At 46.0% G+C, this 23,966-nt stretch overlaps 1 protein-coding gene across 3 annotated transcripts in view; it reads left to right on the top strand.

The window, feature by feature from the left end:
- The first annotated feature begins 13,433 nt into the window (after positions 1 to 13,433).
- Positions 13,434 to 23,966, top strand: part of ANXA6 (annexin A6) — an 82,333-nt gene continuing 71,800 nt past the window's right edge. For 2 of the 3 annotated variants that reach the window (XM_030213601.1, XM_030213599.1), the window contains exon 1: positions 13,434 to 13,540. The gene's annotated coding sequence lies outside the window, so the exon portion shown is untranslated. The remainder of the gene's footprint in view (positions 13,541 to 23,966) is intronic. The other variant, XM_030213600.1, reaches the window with a different exon arrangement.

Genomic DNA, 23,966 nt, shown 5'->3' with positions numbered 1-23,966 from the left:
TTAATCATTAAATATACCTTTTTTGCCTTAGGCAGTGAAGTGCTTACCCCACCCAGAAGCCCACCACCACCAGCAAGTATTTTCAGACAAAAATGCATATCAATTAAAACATGACACGTTAAAAAATATTTTAAAATACATATGTATTTATTACCTGGCTCCCGTAGCTGTGTGGGGCAGCGGGGGAGTGCTGCTGCTGTGACTGTGCATAGATCCAGCCGGCAGGACAGGGCACAGGGTGGACTTGGAGCCGCGACTGCAACCGCGACCTTTCCCATGCGGCGCTGCGTGTGACGTGACGTGGTGCGGCGCCATCGTGCTGTGCGCAACTGCACACTGTGGGCCCCGGCCAGGCTGGGGGGGGGCAGAGACGGCAGTGTGGTGGCGTGCGTGGTGTCGGCTGCAACTCCTCAAGACTTTCGCGCGAGAGTACATGCGGCCCGGCGTCTGGCCAAGGAGGAGCTTCCAGTGAGTGCGACTGCTGAGAAAACCAGGTGGGAGGTGGCTGAGCAGGCCGACAGCAGATTGAGCAGAAACTAAGGCTGTGGCTGCTCAGCTGCTGTAAAACTGGGTGGGCCTGAGCCGAGATCAGGTGGGCCTGGGCCCACCCAGGCCCACCCGTAGCTACGCCCCTGATACCCACACTAGCCCACTCGTCAAGTCACTTCACTGGCTCCTTGTCCGCTTCCGTATACAATTCAAACTTCTCTTACTGACCTTTAAATGCATCCATTCTGCAGCCCTCCATTACTTTTCCACTCTCATCTCTCCCTACATTCCTCCTCGTGACCTCTGCTCACTGGACAAATCTCTCTTGTCGTCCCCCTTCTCCTCCACTGCTAACTCCAGGCTTCATTCCTTTTCCCTCGCGGCACCTTATGCCTGGAATAAACTTCCTGAGCCTATACGTCTAGCTCCATCTCTACCTGTTTTCAAATCTATGCTGAAAACCCACCTTTTCACTGCTGCTTTTGGCTCCTAGCCACTACTGATTTGCCTCCCCCCTTGTTCCCTCTCACCCAGTACTTCCCTCGCCCTTAATTGTCTTGTCTGTCTGTATTATTTTAGATTGTAAGCTCTATTGAGCAGGGACTGTCTCTCTATGTCAGGTGTTCAGCGCTGCGTGCATCTGGTAGCGCTATACAAATGCTAATAAGAATAATTACTGGGTCCAGGCAGTCTGATCAGGTTACACTGCTGCTTAAGGAAACACATTGGCTGCCTTGTTTATATCATAAGAAATATTAAATTTTGGTTTTAGCACATAAGGCATTGTGTCTAGGACAGCCTCAGTAACTAGTTAATTTGTTGATTTCTTACTGCCCAACAGAGTCATTAGGATCATAGAATCAGAATCGATTAGTGATCCCGCTACTGTCATAAGTGCAATTGAGGTCTACTCGAGAATCAGCATTTCTATCTTTCTCTTGCTCTGTGAAATTCGTTCCCCTAAAATCTGAGGTTAGAAGCCCAGTTGAGACATTTTAAGAAGGGCTTAAAAACTATTTCTTTACTCAAGCCTTTATAACCTCCTAACTTTCAGATTAACTAAGATTCGACTCTACTTTTTGTAGTTCAGGAATATTTGTCTCCTTGATTAAATTTGTGCATGTAAGGGGGGAAAGGGAATGGAACTTGATATACTGCCTGTGTTTTTTTGCAACTATATTCAAAGTGGTTTACATAGCATATTCAGGTACTTATTTGTACCTGGGGCAATGGAGGGTTAAGTGAATTGCCCAGAGTCACAAGGAGTTGCAGTGGGAATTGAATCCAATTCCCCAGAATCACAGTCCATGGCACTAACCATTAGGCCACTTCTCCACTAGCAACATTCCATGTAGAATCTCAAATAGGGAAAGGGAAATGGGACTTGATATACAGCCTTTCTATGGTTTTTGCAACTACATTCAAAGCAGTTTACATAGCATATACAGGTACTTATGTGTACCTGGGTAATGGATGGTTAAGTGATGAGTCTCAAGGAGCTGCAGTAGGAATTGACCCCAGTTCCCCAGAATCAAGGTCTGCTGCACTAACCACTAGGCTACTCCTCCACTAGCAACATTCCATGTAGAATCTCAAATAGGGAAAGGGAAATGGGACTTGATATACAGCCTTTCTGTGGTTTTTGCAACTACATTCAAATCAGTTTACAAACATATACAGGTACTTATTTCTACCTGGGGCAACGGAGGGTTAAGTGACTTGCCAGAGTCACAAGGGGCTGCAGTGGGAATTGAACCCAGTTCCCCAGGATCAAAGTCCACTGTAAGATAGAAAGTTAATGAGTACTTATGGTTTATTTATATTCCATTTTAAAGCCAAGGGAGATTACAAAATATAATGTACATAATCAAACAGACTCAATAACAAACATAAAACACAGTACAATATCATAAAACAAATACTCAGTGAAATCTAGAAACATTCAGTGCTGCTGGACCTTATTGTACCTTGACTCTCTCATCAGAAGTCCACAAGCAGATGAAACAAGTCCTCATACACCTTTCGGTGCCCGCGGGTCAGTAATGGTGACAGCAGTTGAAAATGACGTCCTCTTCTCTTTATCTCCTTCTGTTCCTCCCTTCCTCTCAACCTAAACTTCATTCTGTAACTCAGTTGCTCCTAGATCCCCTCCTGATCCATCCCTACTATACAGCAAAAGAGGTGCTTTTTCCCCAGCGCTTGCTAGATTTTAGATCTTTGTATTAACCAGAAGCTATTCAAACCTTCCTGTTTTTATTCTCAAATCTCATAATTTATTTATATTTATTTATTGCATTTGTATCCCACATTATCCCACTTCTTTGCAGGCTCAATGTGGCTTACAATACATCATGAATAGTGGTAATACATGAGGAATTATACATTTAGTAATAGCAGAAGTGTTTTGGTACATGATAGTGAAATGACATGGTAATATTATAACAAGCAAACATATTAAGAGATATATAGGAGAAATATAAGAATTAAGGAGAGTGTGCATTTAGTGATAATCCACTGTTACTTACTAGATCTTAGTGCAATGTAAAACTAAGTTAATTAAAGTCATAACACTCAATAGAGAAACATTTCCCCCCTAATATGGAATTTATCACTGTGAACATTTGGTTATGCTATGAGTTCAGTAGAATACAAAACATACAAACCAAAGCTAAACATTAATGTTATGCTTTTTATCTCCCCTTCTTTATGTTTCTACAGCCCTCTAAGTAGCAAAAAAGAAAAACCCCCAAAAGCCCATTTACAGAGCAATTCTAACCCACTATCTCATGTATCAAATTCTTTATCTGCTCACCATTCTCTATTTCTCTCCCCTCCCTATTGGCGACAGTATTTGCAAGGCCAAGTCACTGCCAACAAAAGTATCTCTTGCACAAGGAGCCCAGTAGGTTTACGCTGATTGCATATTCCAACAAAGTGATCTGAGCCTATATCTCTTTTCCATTAGCCCCTAGGGACCAGCTGTATACGCAAAGCTGTGAGGGTCCCAAAAAACAAGGCAAACGATCTGCAAAATCCAATATGGGAAAGAAAGCCAGCAGATCATAATAAATAAAATAAATAAAATAATTTTATTTATTATGATCTATGATAATTATTATATATTTGTTCATTGTAGCCCCTGACGCAGCCCTAGGTGGGCGAAACACGGCCTGTGTCGGGCGATTTGTTCATACACGGTATCTTCAATAAAATCTTTTTGTTGTGACATTGATCTGCTGGCTTTCTTTCCCATACGCAAAGCTGTGGGCAAGATCCATAACATGAAATTCAGATTCATTGGCAATTCTTGAAACATTAAAGAAGGCTACTTACGTCTTAATTCAGGAAAGCAGTATAAACATCAAGCTAATAGAGAGAAAATAAGGAGAGGGCCAGGCATTCCTCGGAAACTATACTTTCCCATCATATGAGCATTTTGCATGGGTTGTGGCCCATCCCATCACATTGCCGGTCCACCTGCTACTGCTTTCTGCTACCCAGCACCTTCAACTGAACAAGGAGAGAATCTATATGAAAATATTTTTCTCACAACTGTGTCCAATTTATGCACGTGGCAACCAGCATCAATAGAATCAGTAGGCACATTTTTGCAAGAGATTTAATTAACATTTGAAAAATGACCCAGTTAGAAGTCAGGGAACATTACTACTTTTCTGTTTTCCTCTCAGCCTCTTCTCATTGTCTCAGCCTATGCTTTCCTCAGAGCTTTCTTTGAGGCGGTACTTGGGGGTACTGAGTACCGGCACCTTTCCCGTTGTCTGCTAAAATTGACCCATGGACCCCAAATTTTAATGAAAGAGCACAGGCTCTACACACCAATTCAGTCTTGTCATAGATTCTGTGACTGGTTGCAGGGGGCTTGGCTATTGTGGGGTGAGTCCCTCAGTGATCACCCCACGCCTGAAGGATGGCCTAGCATTTGAGTACCGGCACCTTTTTCTGCTAGAAAAAATGCACTGCCTCTATCCCATTTCTTTTCTTCTGCTCTTTCTCTCTATGCTATATTTTACATAAGTACATAAGTAATACCATACTGAGAAAAGACCAAAGGTCCATTGAGCCCAGCATCCTGTCCCCGACAGCGGCCAATCCAGGTCAGGGGCACCTGGCAAGCTGCCCAAACGTACAAACATTTTATACATGTTATTCCCGAAATTGTGGATTTTTCCCAAGTCCATTTAGTAGCGGTCTATGGACTTGTCATTTAGGAAACCGTCCAACCCCTTTTTAAACTCTGCCAAGCTAACCGCCTTCACTGCGTTCTCCAGCAATGAATTCCAGAGTTTAATTACGCGTTGGGTGAAGAAATATTTTCTCCTATTTTTAAAAAATTTACTGCACTGTAGTTTCAATGCATGCCCCCTAGTCCTAGTATTTTTGGAAAGTGTGAACAGACGCTTCATATCCACCTGTTCCACTCCACTCTTTATTTTATATACCTCTATCATGTCTCCCCTCAGCCATCTCTTCTCCAAGCTGAAAAGCCCTAGCCTCCTTAGTCTTTCTTCATAGGGAAGTCGTCCCATCCCCGCTATCATTTTCGTCACCCTTCGCTGCACCTTTTCCAATTCTACTATATCTTTCTTGAGATGATGCGACCAGAATTGAACACAATACTCAAGGTGCGGTCAGGGCCGGTCTTAAGGCGAGGCGACCGAGGCGGCTGCATAGAGCCCCGCGCTCAGGGGGGCCCCGCGTGGCGCGCCTAAGGTTGCCCCGCCCCGACCGCCCGAGTTCCAGTCCTCCCTCCCTCGGATGGCGCGCGACGGCGGAGTGGTGGGGGCGGTCCGCCCCGGCTGTCAGCGGGTGGGGGGTGCCCTGCACCCGCTGCTCCCACCCTGTCCTACCTTAAAAAAAAGATTGTGGAAGCGCCAGAGGGACAGGCAGCGCCTCGTGTCTGCCCTCCCTGCTACTAAAAATGTCTTCGACGTCGTCATTGGGCCTTCTCACATTGAGTCCCGCCCTTCTCTGAGGTAACTTCCAATTACCGCGAGGGTGGGCGGGACTCAATGTGAGAAGGCCCAATGACGACATCAAAGACATTTTTAGTAGCAGGGAGGGCAGACACGAGGTGCTGCCTGTTCCTCTGGCGCTTCCAAATTCTTTTTTTAAAGCCAGTGAGGGTGGTGGGGACCGGAGAACAAAGCTAGTAGGTAGGTTGGGGGGGAACTCAGATGGGAGAAGGGTGTGTGGGGTGGGGGTTCTCAGGTGGGGGGAAGGGTGGGGAGGGGGTTCTCAAATGGGAAGGAGACTACTACTTAACATTTCTAAAGCTGAGGTGGGGAGGGGGTTCACGGATGGGAGAAGGGGGTGGGGAGGGGGTTCTTGGATGGTTAAAGGGGACGGGTGGGGACGTGTGGGGACGTGTGGGGACGTGTGGGGAGGGGACTGGGGTTCTTGGATGGGAGAAGGGGACCGAGGTGGGGAGGGGGTTCATGGATGGGAGAAGGGGGTGGGGAGGGGGTTCTTGGATGGTTAAAGGGGACGGGTGAGGAGGGGACTGGGGTTCTTGGATGGGAGAAGGGGACTGAGGAGGGAGTTCTCGGATGTGAGAAGGGACGGGTGGGGAGGGGACTGGGGTTCTTGGATGGGAGGGGACCGAGGTGGGGAGGGGGTTCACGGATGGGAGAAGGGGTGGGGAGGGGGTTCTTGGATGGTTAAAGGGGACGGGTGGGGAGGGGACTGGGGTTCTTGGATGGGAGAAGGGGACTGGGGTTCTTGGATGGGAGAAGGGGACTGGGGAGGGGCTTCTCGGATGGGAGAAGGGGGCAGGCACTGGGGTCTGAGAAGTGGCCATATGGGAAAATGGGGGCCATGCCTGGGGCTGGTGGGAAAATGGGGCATGCGTGGGTCAGGTGGGAGAATGGTTCTGAAAAGGGGGCCCTAATACAAGGCATGTGGATGAAGGGGGCTGGAACTGGGGGCTGAAAAGGAGGGTAGGTGGGATAAGGGGGCTAGTACTGGGATTGGAGGCTGAAAACGGGATAGGGAGAAGTGGCTGGGGGGCTGAAGCTTGGGGCTGGTGGGAGAAAAGGGCTGGGGCTGAAATGGGGGACTGGTGGGATAGTGGGGCTGGAACTGGGGACTGAAAAAGGGGCGGAGAGAGGGGCAGATCCTGGATGGGGTAGCGAGAGGGAGGGCAAACCCCGGATGGATGGGAGAGGGAGGTCAAATTGTGGATTGAAGGGGCAGAGAGAAAGGGCAGACAGTGGATGGCAGGGATAGAAAGGGCAGACAGTGAATGGATGGGGGAGAGAGAGAGGGCAGACAGGGGCAGATGGTGGATGGATCATGGAAGGGGCAGAGATAAAGGGCAGATGTGGATGGAAGGCGCAGGGAGAGAGGGCAGACATTGGATGGAGGGGACAGCAGAGAGGGCAGACACTGGATGACAGATGCTGGATGGAAGGAAGACAGTGAAAAGAAGATGAGGAAAGCAGAAACCAGAGACAACAAACTGTAAATAAAATATATATATTTATTTTTTTGCTTTAGGATATAGTATTGTAGCTGTGTTAATAAATGTTTATAAATAGAACATGTAAATAAGGTAATCTTTTTATTGGACTAATTTTAATACATTTCGACTTAACTTTCAGAGAAGAAAACCCCCTTCCTCAGATCAGGATAGGATACTGTAACAGCACTATACTGTATTGACCTGAGGAAGGAGATTTTGGCCTCTGGAAGCTAAATGTATTAGTCCAATAAAATGGTATTATTTTATTTTCTGTATTTGTTTTATTTCTATTTGTTAATTTGTAAAGTGGTGATTGGTATTTGTTAGTTTTTTCAAATTTACATCTGCTGTCTTTATATTTTGCACAGTACTAGGGGTCATTTTCTGTTTCTGTGGTGTTGAATTGTATGCAGAGTCTGGCATCTTGGGGGTTCAGTTTAATTTTTGTCTAAATACAAAGTTTAAATATTACTACTTATTCTATAGTGGATTAGGGTGTATCTGTGTTTGTGAAAAAGACATGGCTTTCAGTTGGCATTGACTGTGCAGGATCAACGATCTGTACTATTCTGTCAGGTTTCATTTTACAATAGGTGAATTGATGTTCTAGTGCTCACTGTAGTGTTTTAAGATGTTTTCCTTTTCTTTGTGTGATTCGTAGAAATGACTGCTTATGGTATAGTAGAATTGCTCTATAGGTCCTAGAGTGTTTTGTATTCTCGGCATACCTAGTACTGGATTTTGGAGGGGGTGTTAAAAAATGACCGGGAGGGAGGGGGGCCTTGGAGCTGGGAGCCCTAGGGGGGGACGCCCTGGAGCTGGGGGCCTTGGAGCTCAGAGGGAGCAGCCCGGGAACTCAGAGAGAGGGGTAGCCGGCCCTGGAGCTAGGGTGGGGGCGGAGTTAGGTGGGGGCAGGGCTAGGGTGGGGCCCCATCAAATTGGTCTGCATAGGGCCCCGCACTTGCTAAGACCGGCCCTGGGTGCGGTCGCACCATGGAGAGATACAATGGCATTATAACATCCTCACACCTGTTCTCCATACCTTTCCTAATAATACCCAACATTATTCGCTTTCCTAGCCGCAGCAGCACACTGTGCAGAAGGTTTCAGTATATTATCAACGACAACACCCAGATCCCTTTCTTGGTCCGTAACTCCTAACGTGGAACCTTGCATGACATAGCTATAATTCGGGTTCTTTTTTCCCACATGCATCACCTTGCATTTGTTCACATTAAACGTCATCTGCCATTTAACCGCCCAGTTTCCCAGTCTCGTAAGGTCCTTCTGTAATTTTTCACAATCGTCTCGCTAGTTAATGACTTTGAATAACTTTGTGTCATCAGCAAATTTAATTACCTTGCTGGTTACTCCCATCTCTAAATCGTTTACAAATATATTAAAAAGCATTGGTCCTAGCACTGACCCCTGAGGAACCCCACTAACTACCCTTCTCCATTGTGAGTACTGCCCATTTAACCCCACTCTCTGTTTCCTATCCTTCAACCAGTTTTTAATCCACAATAGGACATTTCCTCCTATCCCATGACCCTCCAATTTCCTCTGTAGCCTTTCATGAGGTACCTTGTCAAATGCCTTTTGAAAATCCAGATACACAATATCAACCGGCTCCCCTTTGTCCACATGTTTGTTTACTCCTTCAAACAATTGAAGTAAATTGGTCAGGCAAGATTTCCCCACACAAAAGCCGTGCTGGCTTGGTCTCAGTAATCCATGTCCTCGGATGTGCTCTGTAATTTTGTTTTTAATAATAGCCTCTACCATTTTCCCCGGCACCGACATCAGACTCACCAGTCTATAATTTCCCAGATCTCCCCTGGAACCTTCCTAATTAGTCTATTTTCTATCTATCTATTTTATTTATTTATTGCATTTGTATCCCACATTTTCCCACCTCTTTGCGGGCTCAGTGTGGCTTACAATAAGATATGAATAATGGAAATACATTTGTTACAACTTGGTTATGGGTTACATTGTACAAGTTATGCGAGACCATCGAAGTATCGTTAGGAATATAACAATGGGACATCAGCATTGAAGCATTGGAAGGAGACAATGGGAAGCTTAAAGGGCAGTATTAAGACACAAAGACATATGGTGTACATATTTCTGTGAGTAAATGTATGAGTGATGTGGAATTACGGGGGATGAGGGTCAGAAGTGGATGTATAATGCATTGATGAACAGTGAGTGTGGACTCTATGTGTTTTGCCTCTTTCCGTAAATTGTTTCAAACAGATGGGTCTTCAATAATTTGCGGAAGGAAGCTTGTTTGTGAATCGTTCTTAAGTTGCGCGGCAGTGTATTCCAAAGCTGCGTGCTCATGTAAGAAAAGGTTGACGCGTGTAGCGTCTTGTATTTCACGCCCTATCCACCTCTCTGAACATCTTATATTTTTCTTTCTTCTCTCTCTCTCTCTCTTTCATTTTCTTGACTCAGCCCCACTTTGTTTGTTTGTTTGTTTGTTTGTTTTTTGTGTGTGTGATCTCTCTTTTTACTATTCTTTGGCATATAGAATTCTTTAAATGGCACTCAAAAACGGGTTGCAACTTAAAGCTGAAGACATATACGTTTTACTAACTCCCATATACAGGAGATCACACCTTTTATATATATATTTTTTTATTTTAAATTTCTTTATTTATGAATTTTTAACATCAATCACAAGCATTACATCTTGTTAAGGAAAAACAGAAAAGGAATTAAAATTAAGAATTCTTCTTATGAAGAAAAAGAAAAACAGTAAATTTTCTTTCTTAGACCACTAACTTGTAGAGAGGGGGGAAAAGAAACAAAGAGGAGTTAAATCTGAAGTAAGTTAAAGCATATGGCCTGGATTACACCGCTTGCATTATATAGTGAATTACATGATCTAAAACTCAAACTGGTTCTATTTGTTCAGTTTTTTTAAATCTATAAAAGATCGCAAATGTTCTGGTTCAAGAAAAACATATTTGTTATCAAGGTATCGTATTTGGCATTTGCAAGGGTATGCCAAGAGAAATTTTCCACCCAGAGCTTTAACTTCATCCCTCAGTGCCAAGAAGGCTCGTCGTCTCTCCTGAGTAACCTTCACAACATCTGGAAAAATCCAGAGTTTTTCACCATAGAATGGTTTAGCAAGATTTTTAAAGTAAAGTTTTTTAAGCATATTTAAATCTTGTTCAAACACTAATGAAACAAGAAGAGTTCGCCTTTCAAATATCCCATCATTAGAACTTTCCAAGAACGCTGATAAATCTTGTAGACCTGCTTTCCCATCTTCTCCCTTTTTAGAAATTGGTAAATAAAATATTTTATTTATAGGAGGTATTAGAGTAGGTGAGATAGATAGGTTTTCAGTCAAGTATTTTTTGAATAACTCGATGGCATTTATCTCTGATGAGCGAGGAAAATTAAGAATTCGAAGGTTCAGACACCTATTGTAGTTCTCAAAGTTCTCTATTTTCCGATGAGTTATTATTTTGTCCTTAATTAATAGGTCCGTTTTAACAGTCAAGGTAGTTATATCTTGTTGAACCTGCGTTTTGTTTAACACAACTTCTTGCTTCAACGTGTCGAGAGCTGTTGTTAATAAATCCAATTTACTCACGATTAAGGACGTCTCCTGCGCAGCCTGAGTGACTGTAGAAGTCAAAGTTTGTATAGCTGCCCAAATAGATTCCAGTGTAGGCGCCATAGGGGAAACAATTTCCCTTCCGTTGTTACTTCTCACCGTTCTGGGAGAGTCGCCACCGAACGAAGAGTCTGGAGCAACGCATTCCGAGAGCTCCTGGACTTCCAGAGACTGCCAGGCTACGGCGGGACATGGCGGTGGATTCACATCCGGCGAGGACAAAGTTGTTTCCGTTCCCTGTGGGTTTGATGCTCCTTCACCCTCCCCCACTGCGGGTAAACTCAAGCCGGTTAGGCGCGGTGTACTTGTGGCATACCGGTCCAGCGTTCTCTGCAATTGCGTTGTTCTTAAAGCTGTCGGCGGTAAGCTTTTTACAACGCCCTTTCTTTTTGTATGAGGCATATTGAGAAAAATATCGGCAAAATCTTAAGAAATAAATGAAAGGACTCAGACACGCTCCGGGAACCATCAAGCCTGATCCGCCATCTTGACACGCCCCCCTAACCGTTCAAGGCCCCACCTTTTATATTTTAATAAAAATAATAATGAGGAAAAAGTCCTCAAATGTCCAAACTGTGCACCATTTCAGGGGGAAAAAGAAAACTCTCGGAAATGGCTTGCACAGCAGTAATCGGGGCATCGCCATGTGCTGCTCAGTTACCACTGGGATGCGTGGGGGTAAGGGTTCCCTGTCGCATGGCCGTGTAGAAGAGTTCTCTTACCACATGGCCATGTGTGCAGGGAGCTTTTTAACCCACTGCGGTAAAAAGGGCCCTGGTGCGCAGGAAAAACAGCCCCCACCAGCAGCGCAGGGCCCTTTTTCTCACAGCTTGGTAAAAGGGCCCCTTTCTTTTTGATTGCCCCATGTAAGCCGCATTGAGCCTGCCATGAGTGGGATAGCGCGGGGTACAAATGTAACAAAAATAAAAACAAAAAATAAATTGGACTGTGCAAAGGTGTAAATTTCAAGTGTAAATTTCAAGGTAAGCAAAGCATATAGGGGTCCTTTTACCAGGGGCGTAGCCAGACCTCAGTGGGAGGGGGGTCTAGAGCTCGAGTTGGGGGGACACAATTTAGCCCACCTCCCCCAGCTGCCAACCCCCCACCACTTTTGACCCCCCTGCTGCCACCGACCCTACCCCGTCGCCGTGGCTGCCAGGTACCTTTACTGGCGGGGGTCCCCAGCCCCCGCCAGCCGAAGTCTTCTTCAGCACCAGTCTCCGGCGCCTTCGCTGATCTGTTTCTGTCAGTCCTGACTTCTGATGTCCTGCGTGCACGTCTTGCACGGGGCTACATACAGGACATGCACGCAGGACGGCTGGAGTCAGGACTGACAGAAACACGTCATCGAAGGTGCTGGAGACCGGTGCTGAAGAAGTCTTCGGCTGGCGGGGGGTTGGGGACCCACGCTCACAAAGGTACCTGGCGGCGGCAGAGGAGGGTCAGTGGCAGCGGGGATCGAAAGTGGTGGGGAAGGGTCAGCGGTGGTGTTGGGGGTCGAAATTAGAGGGGGCCAGGTCTAAATCTGTGGGAGCCTATGCCCCTGCAGCCCCACCTAGCTACGCCCCTGCAAGGCACAGTAGCACTTTTAGCGAGCGCTAAAAATAAACATGTGCTAAATGCTAGAGACACCCACATATTCCAATGGGCATTTCTAGCATTTAGTGCACGCTAAAAATGCTACCTCACCTTTGTAACAGACCCCCATAGTTGGGAACAAGGAAAGTTACATAGGTGTAGAGGTATTTTCCATTGCAACACAGGGCTAATATCATGGGTTACATTAAAACTTAGGATCTGTTGCCCATTGTTAGGAACTTTTGAATATGAATGATTTTAGGATTTTGCAGAATTTTGTGCAGTCTTATTGATTTCTTATTAAAATAGGCAAGGAATTCTACCATTTAGCACCTAAATAAGTAAAATTCGCTGCATAAACTGACTTGTAAATTACTTTCTTGCAATTCGAGAAAAGGAGTCTTAGATAGTCCCTAGCTGCAACAGGGGCGTAGCTATGGGGGCCACGGGGGCCTGGGCCCCTGCAAATTTCATCCGGGCCCATCATTGGCTGGTGGGGGTCCCCAACCCCCGCCAGCCGAAGCCTTCTTCAGTGCCGGTGTGAGCGTCAGCGTGCAAAGGAGGAGCAAGAAGAAAGAAGAGCAGAGGGCAGGCAGCGAACGCAGCTGCGCCAGAGACCGCTGAGCGTCAGCGTGCACAGGAGGAGCAAGAAGAAAGAAGAGCAGAGGGTAGGCAGTGAACGCAGCTGCGCCAGAGACCGCTGAGCGTCAGCGTGCACAGGAAGAGCAAGAAGAAAGAAGAGCAGAGGGCAGGCAGCGAATGCAGCTGCGCCGGAGACCGCTGAGCATTAGCGTGCACCGGAGGCGCAAGAAGAAAGAAGAGCAGGGGGCAGGCAGCAAACGCGGCTGCGCCGGAGACCGGTGCTGAAGAAGGCTTTGGCTGGCGGGGGTTGGGGGACCCCCGCCAGCAAAGGTATTTGCTTGTGAGGTGAGGCGAGGTGGTGGGGGGGGCAAGGAGGCGAGGAGTGGTGTTGGGGGAGGCGGCACTCAAAATGTGTCCCCATCCTCGGGCTCTGGCCCCCTCCCACCGTGAGGTCTGGCTGCTGCAACAGTCACTTTCCATGACAGTCTGCTTCAGTGGAGGCAGTGTCCCCTCCCAGCCACTTTGTCCCCACCCTGCTGTCCCTAACGGGGTTACTTGTTACTGTGGAAATGAATGAGAGTTCGGCTGACGACAGAAGAGACCGGCCCGAGCCTGCAATAGGGTAAAAGGCTGCGGCATGTGACATCACCTCCTGGGAGAAGGGGAACAGCTGCACCGTTTGGAGCTCAGCCCTCCCCCCTGTCTCTTTGCAGCAGCGGTGCCAGAAGGAGAAACCGCTTCATCAGAAAGCTCAGCTCGACTAGATTGCTTTTGTAAGTAAATCTGAACTTCCTTTTGACAAAAGCAGAGCACGGGCTGCATTTATTACGCTCCTTTTTCATAGACACAGAATGTATGAGGAGGGGGGAGTGAACCCCTTTTAAATCAGGCCCGTGCTTAGTACTGCAGTCACTAGGTCTTGCCAATGGGATTTTTTAACCCAAAGGGAGATTCTCTTCTGCAGTCGGGGTGGGGAAGCGAATATTTATGACTTTTTTTTTTCATATTGGTACATCCTGCCTTAGATCTTAGAGGAAATGGGGCTCCTTTTAACTCTTCCCCCTTCTAAGAGCAGGGTGTGTCTCTTTGTCTTTAACATCACCGGCAAAAATGCAGCCCCCAGTACTCACCCCTTTTTGTAATGGTTTGAAAAGGTGGCCGGGAAGAACCTAGTTTTTTGAATATTATTTCTTATATATGAGCTTCTAAGATTTCATAAATGGACTCTTTTAAGATGAGTTTTTGCCTGATTTCTTGCAGAGTGGATATAATCTGCTTTTTGAGGTTCAGGTTGAGTATCATTTACAGTTTTTCTGTCTGCTGCCACGGTCAATCGTCACATATCTAGAAATGTGGCATACTCCATGTTGGAGGGCAGGAAGCCAGAGACACATAGCGGAGAATGTGCCACTCATACTTCAGCGTTTTTCTCGTTTGAGCGCCTATTTCGGTTGCAACTGAACAGGCAAGTCGACTAAACTATCAGTGTAGGATTAGGGTGGGGGCGCATCGTTTTATGTCTCCATTTTACAATGCAAATATTTTCAAAAGCGTGATCTCTCTACCGAATCTCTGCTATTTCCTTTTTGTGGGTTTTAGTTTCTTTTTTTTTGGGGGGGGGGGGGGGATCAGGACTTTTGACATTTGCGCTGAATACTGGGCACACGGCTGATTGTCCCTGGCAGGGATCTTGGTTTAAAAATAGCCCCTCCTGTTCATCGTGCATCTTCCATGCTTCATCCGAGAAACGACCATCTGTTCTCCGAGACAGTCATGTTGGCAGGATCTGAATGGGGGAAGCTGAAAAGAAAATTGACTGTCGGATCCCTTTAGATTGTAAGCTCCTTTGAGCAGGGACTGGCCGTCTATGTTAAATTGTACAGCGCTGCGTAACCCTAGTAGCGCTTTAGCAATGTCAAGTAGTAGTAGTAGTTCACGAGACCTCTATATAAGTTATGAGACCTTTTAACAATAGTGGTTGTTTCGTTCGCATTGGCCTCCTTTTGTTCATGCAGTTCAAAAGCAAAGCTAATCTTTTAGTAAAAAAAAGGTCACACAAACTGTTGGTTTTCGTTTACATAAATAAAGCTGCGGTTCTTTGGTTGAAACAATGTAGCAAATTAGCAGCTCAGTTAAATAGAGAAAGGAATCCATTAAAACTGAGAAGGGAAAAATGTCTGTTCAGCCTTGCTGAGAGCTGGCCTGGGGCAGGCTGACTCCAGGGATGAGTGCTGCAGCGGGCGTTCCTGCTGGGCCTGCAGGGTGCCGGTTTGGGAGAACGCTCTGCTGCCCTTGAGTCCCAAGGACCACAATCGGCAATTATCTGGGGGAGAAGGTAGAGCACTCGCGAGGAGAGAGAACATCCAGGTCCAGGTCGCCTACAGATCAGTTTTACATACCCTAATAGCGGGGGCTCAAGTTTACATTTATTTACTAATTCTTTGAGCCAACAGAAGAAACTGTTTCATGATGCTGGATTTCAGAATGTTTCAAAATATCTATTGTTTTTAGAATCAAATAAAACAGAACTTGGCTTTATCGAAACACCCAGATTCTATAAAGGGTACCCAAATATCAGCACCCAAATCTGGGCATGATCTATTAACAGTAATTGGATAACAATTAAATTATGTTAATTGGTACCAATTAGGGGTTGTCCTCAGCATCTGGATGTGCGCTATAAGCCTAGATGCCAAATCCCATAGCACACAATCCAGAAGGGGGCGGGCATGGGCAGGGTCAGGGGCATTTTCAAAAGATGCCTCCAGGGTTATAGAATTTCAGGGACCTGCATCCAACTTGCGCACCAGGACTTTCACCAGATTTCAGCTGACAGGAATCCTGGCTAGGTGCCCTTTCTAGAACAGTGCTGAATGCTGATTTTTTTTTCAGCGTCATTTACTGAACCCAGCCCAAAGAATACAGCCTGTACGCTGTTTACGGACTAGGGGTAAAAATCACCACCTCCCCTTGGCACTGCCAAAAATCTGAATATTTATTTTAAAAAGTTTAGAAACCATTTCCCTTAACAACAAACCCACTTCCTTTCACTAAAGACCATCCCAAGAGGGAAATGACTGCTCGTCTTCATTGATTTTGTTTATTATTCAATCTAATGCTTGTGCTAAAAATAATTTAAACAAAGTAATTATGAATTTGAAAACTGTGGGTAAGGAAACAAGCAACATGGAGGGGCATAATCGAATGGCCGGCCCCGTAAAGTGGCACCCGACCGTATTATTGAAACAAGATGGCCGGCCATCTTTCGTTTCGATAATACGGTCGGAGCCGGCCAAATCTCAACATGTGGGCCAGCTTTAGAGATGGCCTGCATTGGTTTTCAGTGATAATGGAAACTAATGGCGGCCATCTCAAACCCGGCCAAATCCAAGCCATTTGGTCGTGGGAGGAGCCAGCATTTGTAGTGCACTGGTTCCCCTCACATGCCAGGACACCAACCGGGCACCCTAGGGGGCACTGCAGTGGACTTCAAAAATTGCTCCTAGGTGCATACATCCCTTACCTTGTGTGCTGAACCCCCCCAAATCCCCCCCAAAACCCACTCCCCACAACTGTACACCACTACCATAGAACTTAGGGATGAAGGGGGGCACCTGCATGTAGGTACAGTGGGTTTTAGGGGGGTTGGAGGGCTCCCATTTACCACCACAAGTGTAACAGGTAGGGGGGATGGGCCTGGGTCCGCCTGGCTGAAGTGCACTGCACTGCGCCCACCAAAAACTGCTCCAGGGACCTGCATACTGCTGTCATGGAGCTGGGTATGACATTTGAGGCTGGCATAGAGGCTGGCAAAAAAATGATTTTTTTTTTGGGTGGGAGGGGGTTGGTGACCACTGGGGGAGTAAGGGGAGGTGATCCCCGATTCCCTCCGGTGGTCATCTGGTCAGTTGGGGCACTTTTTTGAGGCTTGGTCCTAAAAATAAATGGACCAAGTGAAGCCGGCCAAGTGCTCATCAGAGCCGGCCTTCTTTTTTCCATTATCGGCCGAAGCTAGCCATCTCGTAACCACGCCCCCGTCCCACCTTCCATACCCTGCTGAAACGCCCCCTTTAACTTTGGCCGGCCCTGCGATGGAAAGCAGTTGGAGCCGGCCAAAATCGGCTTTCGATTATACCGATTTGGCCGGGTTTAGGAGATGGCCAGCCATCTCCCGATTTCTGTCGGAAGATGGCCGGCCATCTCCTTTGAAAATAAGCAGGATAGTTACCCAAAATCATGCTGTGCAGTTCTGAAATAGCACACATTTCCCCAGGGACTTAGAACTGGTGCAGGCAAAAACTTGTGACATACATTGAGTGCCCTGTTTACTAAGGTGCACTAGTGTTATTAGCATTTGCTAAATTAGTACGTGCTAAATGCTAGTTGTCCATAAGTTTCTATGGGTGACAGCGTTTAGCATGTGGTAAAAACACTAGCAAGCCCTTAGCGCTGCTTAGTAAACAGGGCCCTTAAAGACAGTGGTGTAGCAAGGTGGGGGCGGTCCGCCCCGGGTGCACGCCGCTGCGGGGGTGTCGGCTCCGCTGGTTCCCAGCTCCCTCTGCCCTGGAACAGGTTACTTCCTGTTCTGGGGCAGAGGGAGCAGGGAACCAGCGGAACCGACAGCTTCACGGCTGTTCCCATCTCCCAAGAGGTAAGAATGCACTCGAGGGAGGGGAGGTGTCGTGCTGCACCCGGTGGGGGGGGGGGGGGGTGTGCACAATGGCGAACTGCCCCGGGTGGCAGCCGCCCTTGCTACGCCACTGCTTAAAGATAACACTGGGGGGGGGGAATCCTTTATGTCTGATCTTATGTATGTGTCTGTGTATGTGGAGTGGAGGAGTAGCCTAGTGGTTAGTGCAGTGGGTTTTGATCCTGGGGAACTGAGTTCGATTCCCACTGCAGCTCCTTGTGACTCTAGGCAAGTCACTTAACCCTCCATTGCCCCTGGTACAAAATAAGTACCTGAATATAATATGTAAACCACTTTGAATGTAGTTGCAAAAAAAAAAACACAGAAAGTCCCATTTCCCTTCCCCTTCCCATCATATGAGCAAAGTCTGACTGAAAGCAAATCTACTGGGACTTTTTATGTGTGAAAGAAATGCATCTTAGAACATCTCTAACTTCAAGTTCCGTTTACAGTTACCAGACATTAGCTTTTCTATGAAATTAAAGGCCAGGTGTAATGGCTGACTAAGGGACCCTTTTTATGTAGTTACCATGGCCTAATAGAGGAACAGCCATAAATTGTATGCAGCACCCAGTGGGGGCAGAACCAGCTTTTTCTAATGTTGGTACCTTAGTGTGTGGTTACCTGGTCACAGTAACATGGAAGCACTTACTGCCTCCTATTTAGGAGGCGGTAAGTGGTCCTGCATTAACTCTGCGTTAGCCAGTTAGCACACGGTAAGTGTAACACATTAGCTGGCTAATGCCTCCATTCCCAATCTTGGCACATGCCACACCTCCTGACAGAAAACTTCAGTAATACAGCATTTGGTTTAGTGCACAGAAAAGGGCAAGCTGCCACAAAACCCCTTAACACAGTAGCATGGTAGCCGGTTTCCAGGAGTTAATAAACTACCACAAATTCTACTACTACTACTTATCATTTCTAAAGCGCTACTAGACGTATGCAGCGCTGTACACTTGAACATGAAGAGACAGTCCCTGCTCGACAGAGCTTACAATCTAATTAGGACAGACAAACAGGACAAACAAGAGATAAGGGAATATTAAAGTGAGGATGATAAGGGTTCTGAACAAGTGAATAAGGGTTAGGAGTTAAAAGCAGCATCAAAAAGGTGGGCTTTTAGCTTAGATTTGAAGACGGCCAGAGATGGAGCTTGACGTACCGGCTCAGGAAGTCTATTCCAGGCATATGGTGCAGCAAGATAAAAGGAACGGAGTCTGGCGTTAGCCTTGGAGGAGAAGGGTGCAGATAAGAGAGATTTACCCAGTGAATGGAGTTCCCGGGGAGGAATGTAGGGAGAGATGAGAGTGGAGAGGTACTGAGGAGCTGCAGAGTGAATGCACTTATAGGTCAATAAGATGAGTTTGAACTGTATGCGGAAATGGATAGGAAGCCAGTGAAGTGACTTGAGGAGAGGGCTAATATGAAAAAAACGACCCTGGTGGAATATTAGTCGTGCAGCAGTATTTTGAACAGATTGAAGAGAGAGATGGCTAAGTGGGAGACCTGTGAGAATGAAGTTGCAATAGTCTTCTAAGCGAGAGATGATAAGAGTGTGGAGGAGGGTTCTGATAGTGTGCTCAGAAAGGAAGGCGAATTTTGGTGATATTATCAAACATATAAACGGTGAGTGACCGACTCACTCGCAACATGCGCAGTAGAGACTTCCCTCTCTGTCCCGCCCCCGCGGTCATGACGGGGGCGGGACAGAGAGGGAAACTGTGCAAAGCCACCGAGGTCGCTACCGCTCCCCCCCGCCCGAGGTCGCCGCCACCAGTCCTCCACCGGCCCAGGCCCTCTCTCCGCTACTGACTTTCATCCATTCGCTGGAACGCAGCACACACATCAGCTGAGCTGCCTTTCCGCCTTACTTCCTGCCTGTGCCCCACCCCTCGCTGACGTTACGTCACACGAGGGCAGGACACAGGCAGAGAAGGAAGGCCGACGGCAGCTCAGCTGATCTGCCCTGCTGCGTTCTGGCGAATGGAGGTAAGTTCAGTAGCGGAGAGAGGGCCTGGGCCTGGTGGAGGGCTGTTGGCGGCGCCGGCGACTCCGGGGGTGGGGGGGAACGGTAGTGGCGACCTCATGGGGGGGAGCGGTGACGACCACGCGGGGGGGGGGCAGCGGCGACCTCCAGAAACCCCAATACCAGCCCGTTTTAACGGGCTCAGCGGCTAGTAGAGAAAGAAACGACAGGTCTTAGCAGTCTGCTGAATATGTGCAGAGAAGGAGAGGGAGGAGTCGAAGATGACCCCAAGGTTACGAGCTGATGAGACAGGAAGGATGAGAGTGTTATCTACAGAAATAGAGAATGGGGGAGGAGGAGAAGTTGGCTTAGGGGGAAAGATGAGAAGCTCAGTCTTGGTCATGGTGATGCAATAACCAGTTTTCAGGCTTAACCATGCATTAACAACTTAATGCGTTTTTGTAAAAGGGGCCACTAAGTGAGAATGGGGTAGCCCACTGGGGCCCTGGCACAGTCAATATTTTGTTCAGAAGAATACCAGCAACTAGAGGAGTGGGAGTAACGCTGGCAATTGGCTTGTTTGGCTCCTCCAACCAAAAGGATGCTCTGCAGCCTCTGCTGTGTTCAGTGGCATTGGAGAACCAAGAAGGCAGATCCAGGTTCCCTTTTACTCATCCCTTCCACTGGTCCACCAGCATTTTATCTGCTGTAATCTTGTCCTGAATAAGTGAGAACAACCTCTGTATGTGAGCAGCAGAGCCTGAAAGTGGCATTCAGTTGTAGGAATGCATTTTGGATGGCCCAGAGTGATGTCCTTGGACTCCTGAGGCAGTTGAGTTGTATCTGTTATAAACGTATCCTTTCACAAATCCCTGGTACTTCCACCTTCCTTATTGCAGTTTTACCACAGATTTTTAATTTATTTTGCACTACTACTCTAGCATAGTCTGAATTAACTTTTGTCCTGGTGGGTTATAGAAAAACAAAACATAAGAATAGCCAAACTGGGTTAGACCAATGGTGCATCTAGCCCAGTATCTTGCTTCCAACAGTGACAAATACAGGTCACAAGTACCTGGTAGAAACCCAAATAGTAGCAACATTCAATGCTACCAGTCTCCATGTCTTTCTGAATAGCAAATTATGGACTTTCCTCCAGGAACTTATCCAAACCTTTTTTTAAATCCAGATATGCTAACTGCTGTTACCACATCCTTTGGCAATGAGTTCCAGAGCTTAACTATTCTTTGAGTGAAAAAATATTTCCTCCTATTTGTTTTAAAAGTATTTCCTTGAGGGTCCCCCTAGTTTTTGTACTTTTAGAAAGAGTAAAAAGAAAAAAAAGATTAATTTCTACGTGTTCTATACCACTCAGGAGTTTGTAGACCTCAATCATATCTCCCCTCAGTCATCTTTTACAAGCTGAAGAGCCCTAACCACTTTAGCCTTTCCTCATATGGGAGAAGTTCCATCCTCCTTTATCATTTCAGTTGCTCTTCTTTGAACCTTTTCTAATTTCCACTATATCTTTTTTGAGATATGGTGACCAGAATTGAACACAGTCTCACCATGGAGCGATACACAAGCATTATAATATTCTTGGTCTTATTTCTCATCCCTTTCCTAATAATTCCTAGCATCATGGTTGCTCTTTTTGACTGCCATCACCGCACACTGGGCAGAAGATTTCAGCACATTGTCAGCAATGAGACCTAGATCTTTTTCTTGGGTGCTGACTCCCAAGGTGGACCCTAGCATCAGGTATCTATGATTCAGATTATTCTTCCCAGTGTTTATCACTTTGCATTTGTCCACACTAAATTTCATCTGCCATTTGGATGCCCAGTCTTCCAATTCCTTAATGCCTCCCTGCAAGTTTTCACAGTCCACATGCATTTAACAGCTTTGAATAGGTTCGTGTTCTCTGCAAATTTAATCATCTCGCTTGTTCCTATTTCCAGTCATTTATAAACATTAAATAGCAACAGTCCCAGTACTGATCCATGCTGCATTCTACTATTCACACTCCACTGAAAAAATGGTCATTTAACCCTACTTTCTCTTTTCTGTCCAATAATCGGGTCTTAATACACAACAGAACATTGCCTCGTATCCCATGACACTTGAATTTTCTCAGGAGTCTCTCATAAGGGACTTTATCAAAGGCTTTCTGTAAATCAGATACACTACATCAACTGGCTCACCTTTATCGACATGTTTGTTCATGCCTTCAAAGAAATGAAGCAAACTGATGAGGGCAAGACTTCCTTGGCTTAATCCATACTGACTCTGTCCCATGCCCCATTAAACCATGTTTATGTGTTCTGTAATTTTATTCTTTATAATCATTTTCACTATTTTGCCTAGCACTGATGTTGAGCTTACTGGTCTATAACTTCCAAAATCACCTCTGGAACCCTTTTTAGAAATCAGCATTATATTGGCCACCCTCCAATCTTCAGGTACTATGGACAATTTTAATAACAGGTTACAGATCGCTAACAGCATCTGGTCCAGGTGATTTGCTACTCTTTAATTTGTCGATTTTGCTCAATACGGCTTCCGGGTTCACTGAGATTTCTTTCAGTGTCTCTGCATAATTGGCCTTGAAAACCATTTCTGGGACAGGTAGATCTCATACATCTTCTTCCGTAAAGACCGAAGCAAAGAATTCATTCAGCCTCTCCTCTATGGCCTTGTTCACGCCAAGGCCTCCTTTTACCGTAGTGGGTAAAAGGTAGTCTTTCTTTTTTTTTTTTTTCAGGAAATGGCTGTGCAGCAAGTGAAGCACTTGCCACATGGCCATTTCAGGGGGAGCCCTTACCGTCACCCACTGAGGTGGCACTAAGGGTCCCATACTAACCTGATGGTAACCGGGCAGTGCGCAGCATGACCTGTGCTACAAAAATAAATATATTTTGTAGCACCGGATATGATGACGCGCTGGAGGTGGGAAACTACCGGTGGGCTGCTGCGGTAGCCTGGCGGTATTTCCTTTATAGTGAACAGTAAGCCTACATTGGGCTTACTGCCACTTTGTAAAAGGGACCTGTGACAGAATGATGTTTCAAGCCAGCAGGTGGTGCATGCTTGTTTTGAAGCTGCTGTAGAACCAGGGCAGTTTTCTTTGTTTAAGCCTTTTGGAATGGCAGTATGCAGTATACTTTCAAAATTGTTGTTCTGGGCTCTGATTTTCCCAGGAGCTCAATTTCAGTTGGAATGTACTGGCTTTTGCCCCAGTCTTAGCCAGTGTGAAAAGACAGACAGATCTCTTTGCTGAGGTTCAGTGAACAGTTATATGTCCTGATTTTCCCAGGTACTAATTATTTAGTATACAAATATTAAGTTAGTGTTATGATTGATCCATATTTCAGTTACCTATTATTGTTTGCTGATTGCACTTTTTTTTTGTTTCACTGTTTAAGTTCTGTGACAATAAACACTATTAGTTTGACACTATTTGTCTGGACTAATAAGAATCCTGGTGGTTTGTGTGTTGGGTCTGTGAGTGCTTTCTGGGAATTGTGGGACCACTGGGAATGTGGCTTCCAGTAACTTAGAAATCACTGGGATAATTTGAGAGTGGGAGACCCGCCCAGAGGCAGTTGTGATCCAGTCAGTGGGAGGAAGGTGCTAGTGTAGAGTACAGGCGGACCTGAGCTGTTCTGGGGATAGACCCTCTAATTGGCTGTGGGGTAGCCCCAGGCGGGTGGCTAAGCATGTTGTGACAAGGGCCCTGAATCCCCCTTTTGGTCCTTCATGATCTAACAATTCCACAGATTGCCTCACAGGCTTTCTGCTTCTGATGTACTTGAAAAAGTTGATGCAGAGACAAAAACTCAGAGTTACAAGTTTTTCTTTATATTCTCTCTTAGCCTTCTTATCAGTGTTTTGCATATAACTTGTCAGTTCTTATGTTGCCTCCTATTTTCTTCATTCGGGTCCTTTGGCTGTAATAGCCTCTTTCACTTCGCCTTTTAACCATGCTGGCTGTTGTTTGCTCTTCTTTCCATCTTTGTAATACGTGGAATGCATCTGGCCTCAGCTTCCAAGATGGTTCTTTTTTAAACAAATTCCTTTCCTGATTTAAAGCCCTAACCTTTGCAGCTGATCCTTTTAGCATCTTTTTAACCAGTTTCCTCATCCGAAAATTAAATGCTGTTACAGTAGATTTCCTTTGTGACTTCATTCCAGATATTCACTGTTTCCCAGTAGACCCAACACAGTTACCTCATACTATGCCCTGTATTCCACTAAGAACTAGATCTAAAATAGCTCCTCCTCCTCTTTTTTGGTTCCTGGACCAGTTGCTCCAAGAAGCAGTCATTTATATATCTAGGAATTTTACCTCCCCTAGCACTTCCTGATGTAATATTTATCCAGCCAATATTGTGGTAAATGAAATCACCCATTATTATACTGTTGCCCAATTTTGCCAGCTTTCCTAATTTCTCTAAACATTTCTTCAATTGTCTGTTCGTTCTGCCCTGGCAGATGGTAGTACAGCCCTACCAGCATATTCCTTCTCTTTGCACATGGA

Source organism: Microcaecilia unicolor, chromosome 8 (assembly GCF_901765095.1).
Source record: "Microcaecilia unicolor chromosome 8, aMicUni1.1, whole genome shotgun sequence".
NCBI classification, from domain to species: Eukaryota; Metazoa; Chordata; class Amphibia; order Gymnophiona; family Siphonopidae; genus Microcaecilia; species Microcaecilia unicolor.
This window is presented reverse-complemented; position numbering and strand designations above follow the sequence as displayed.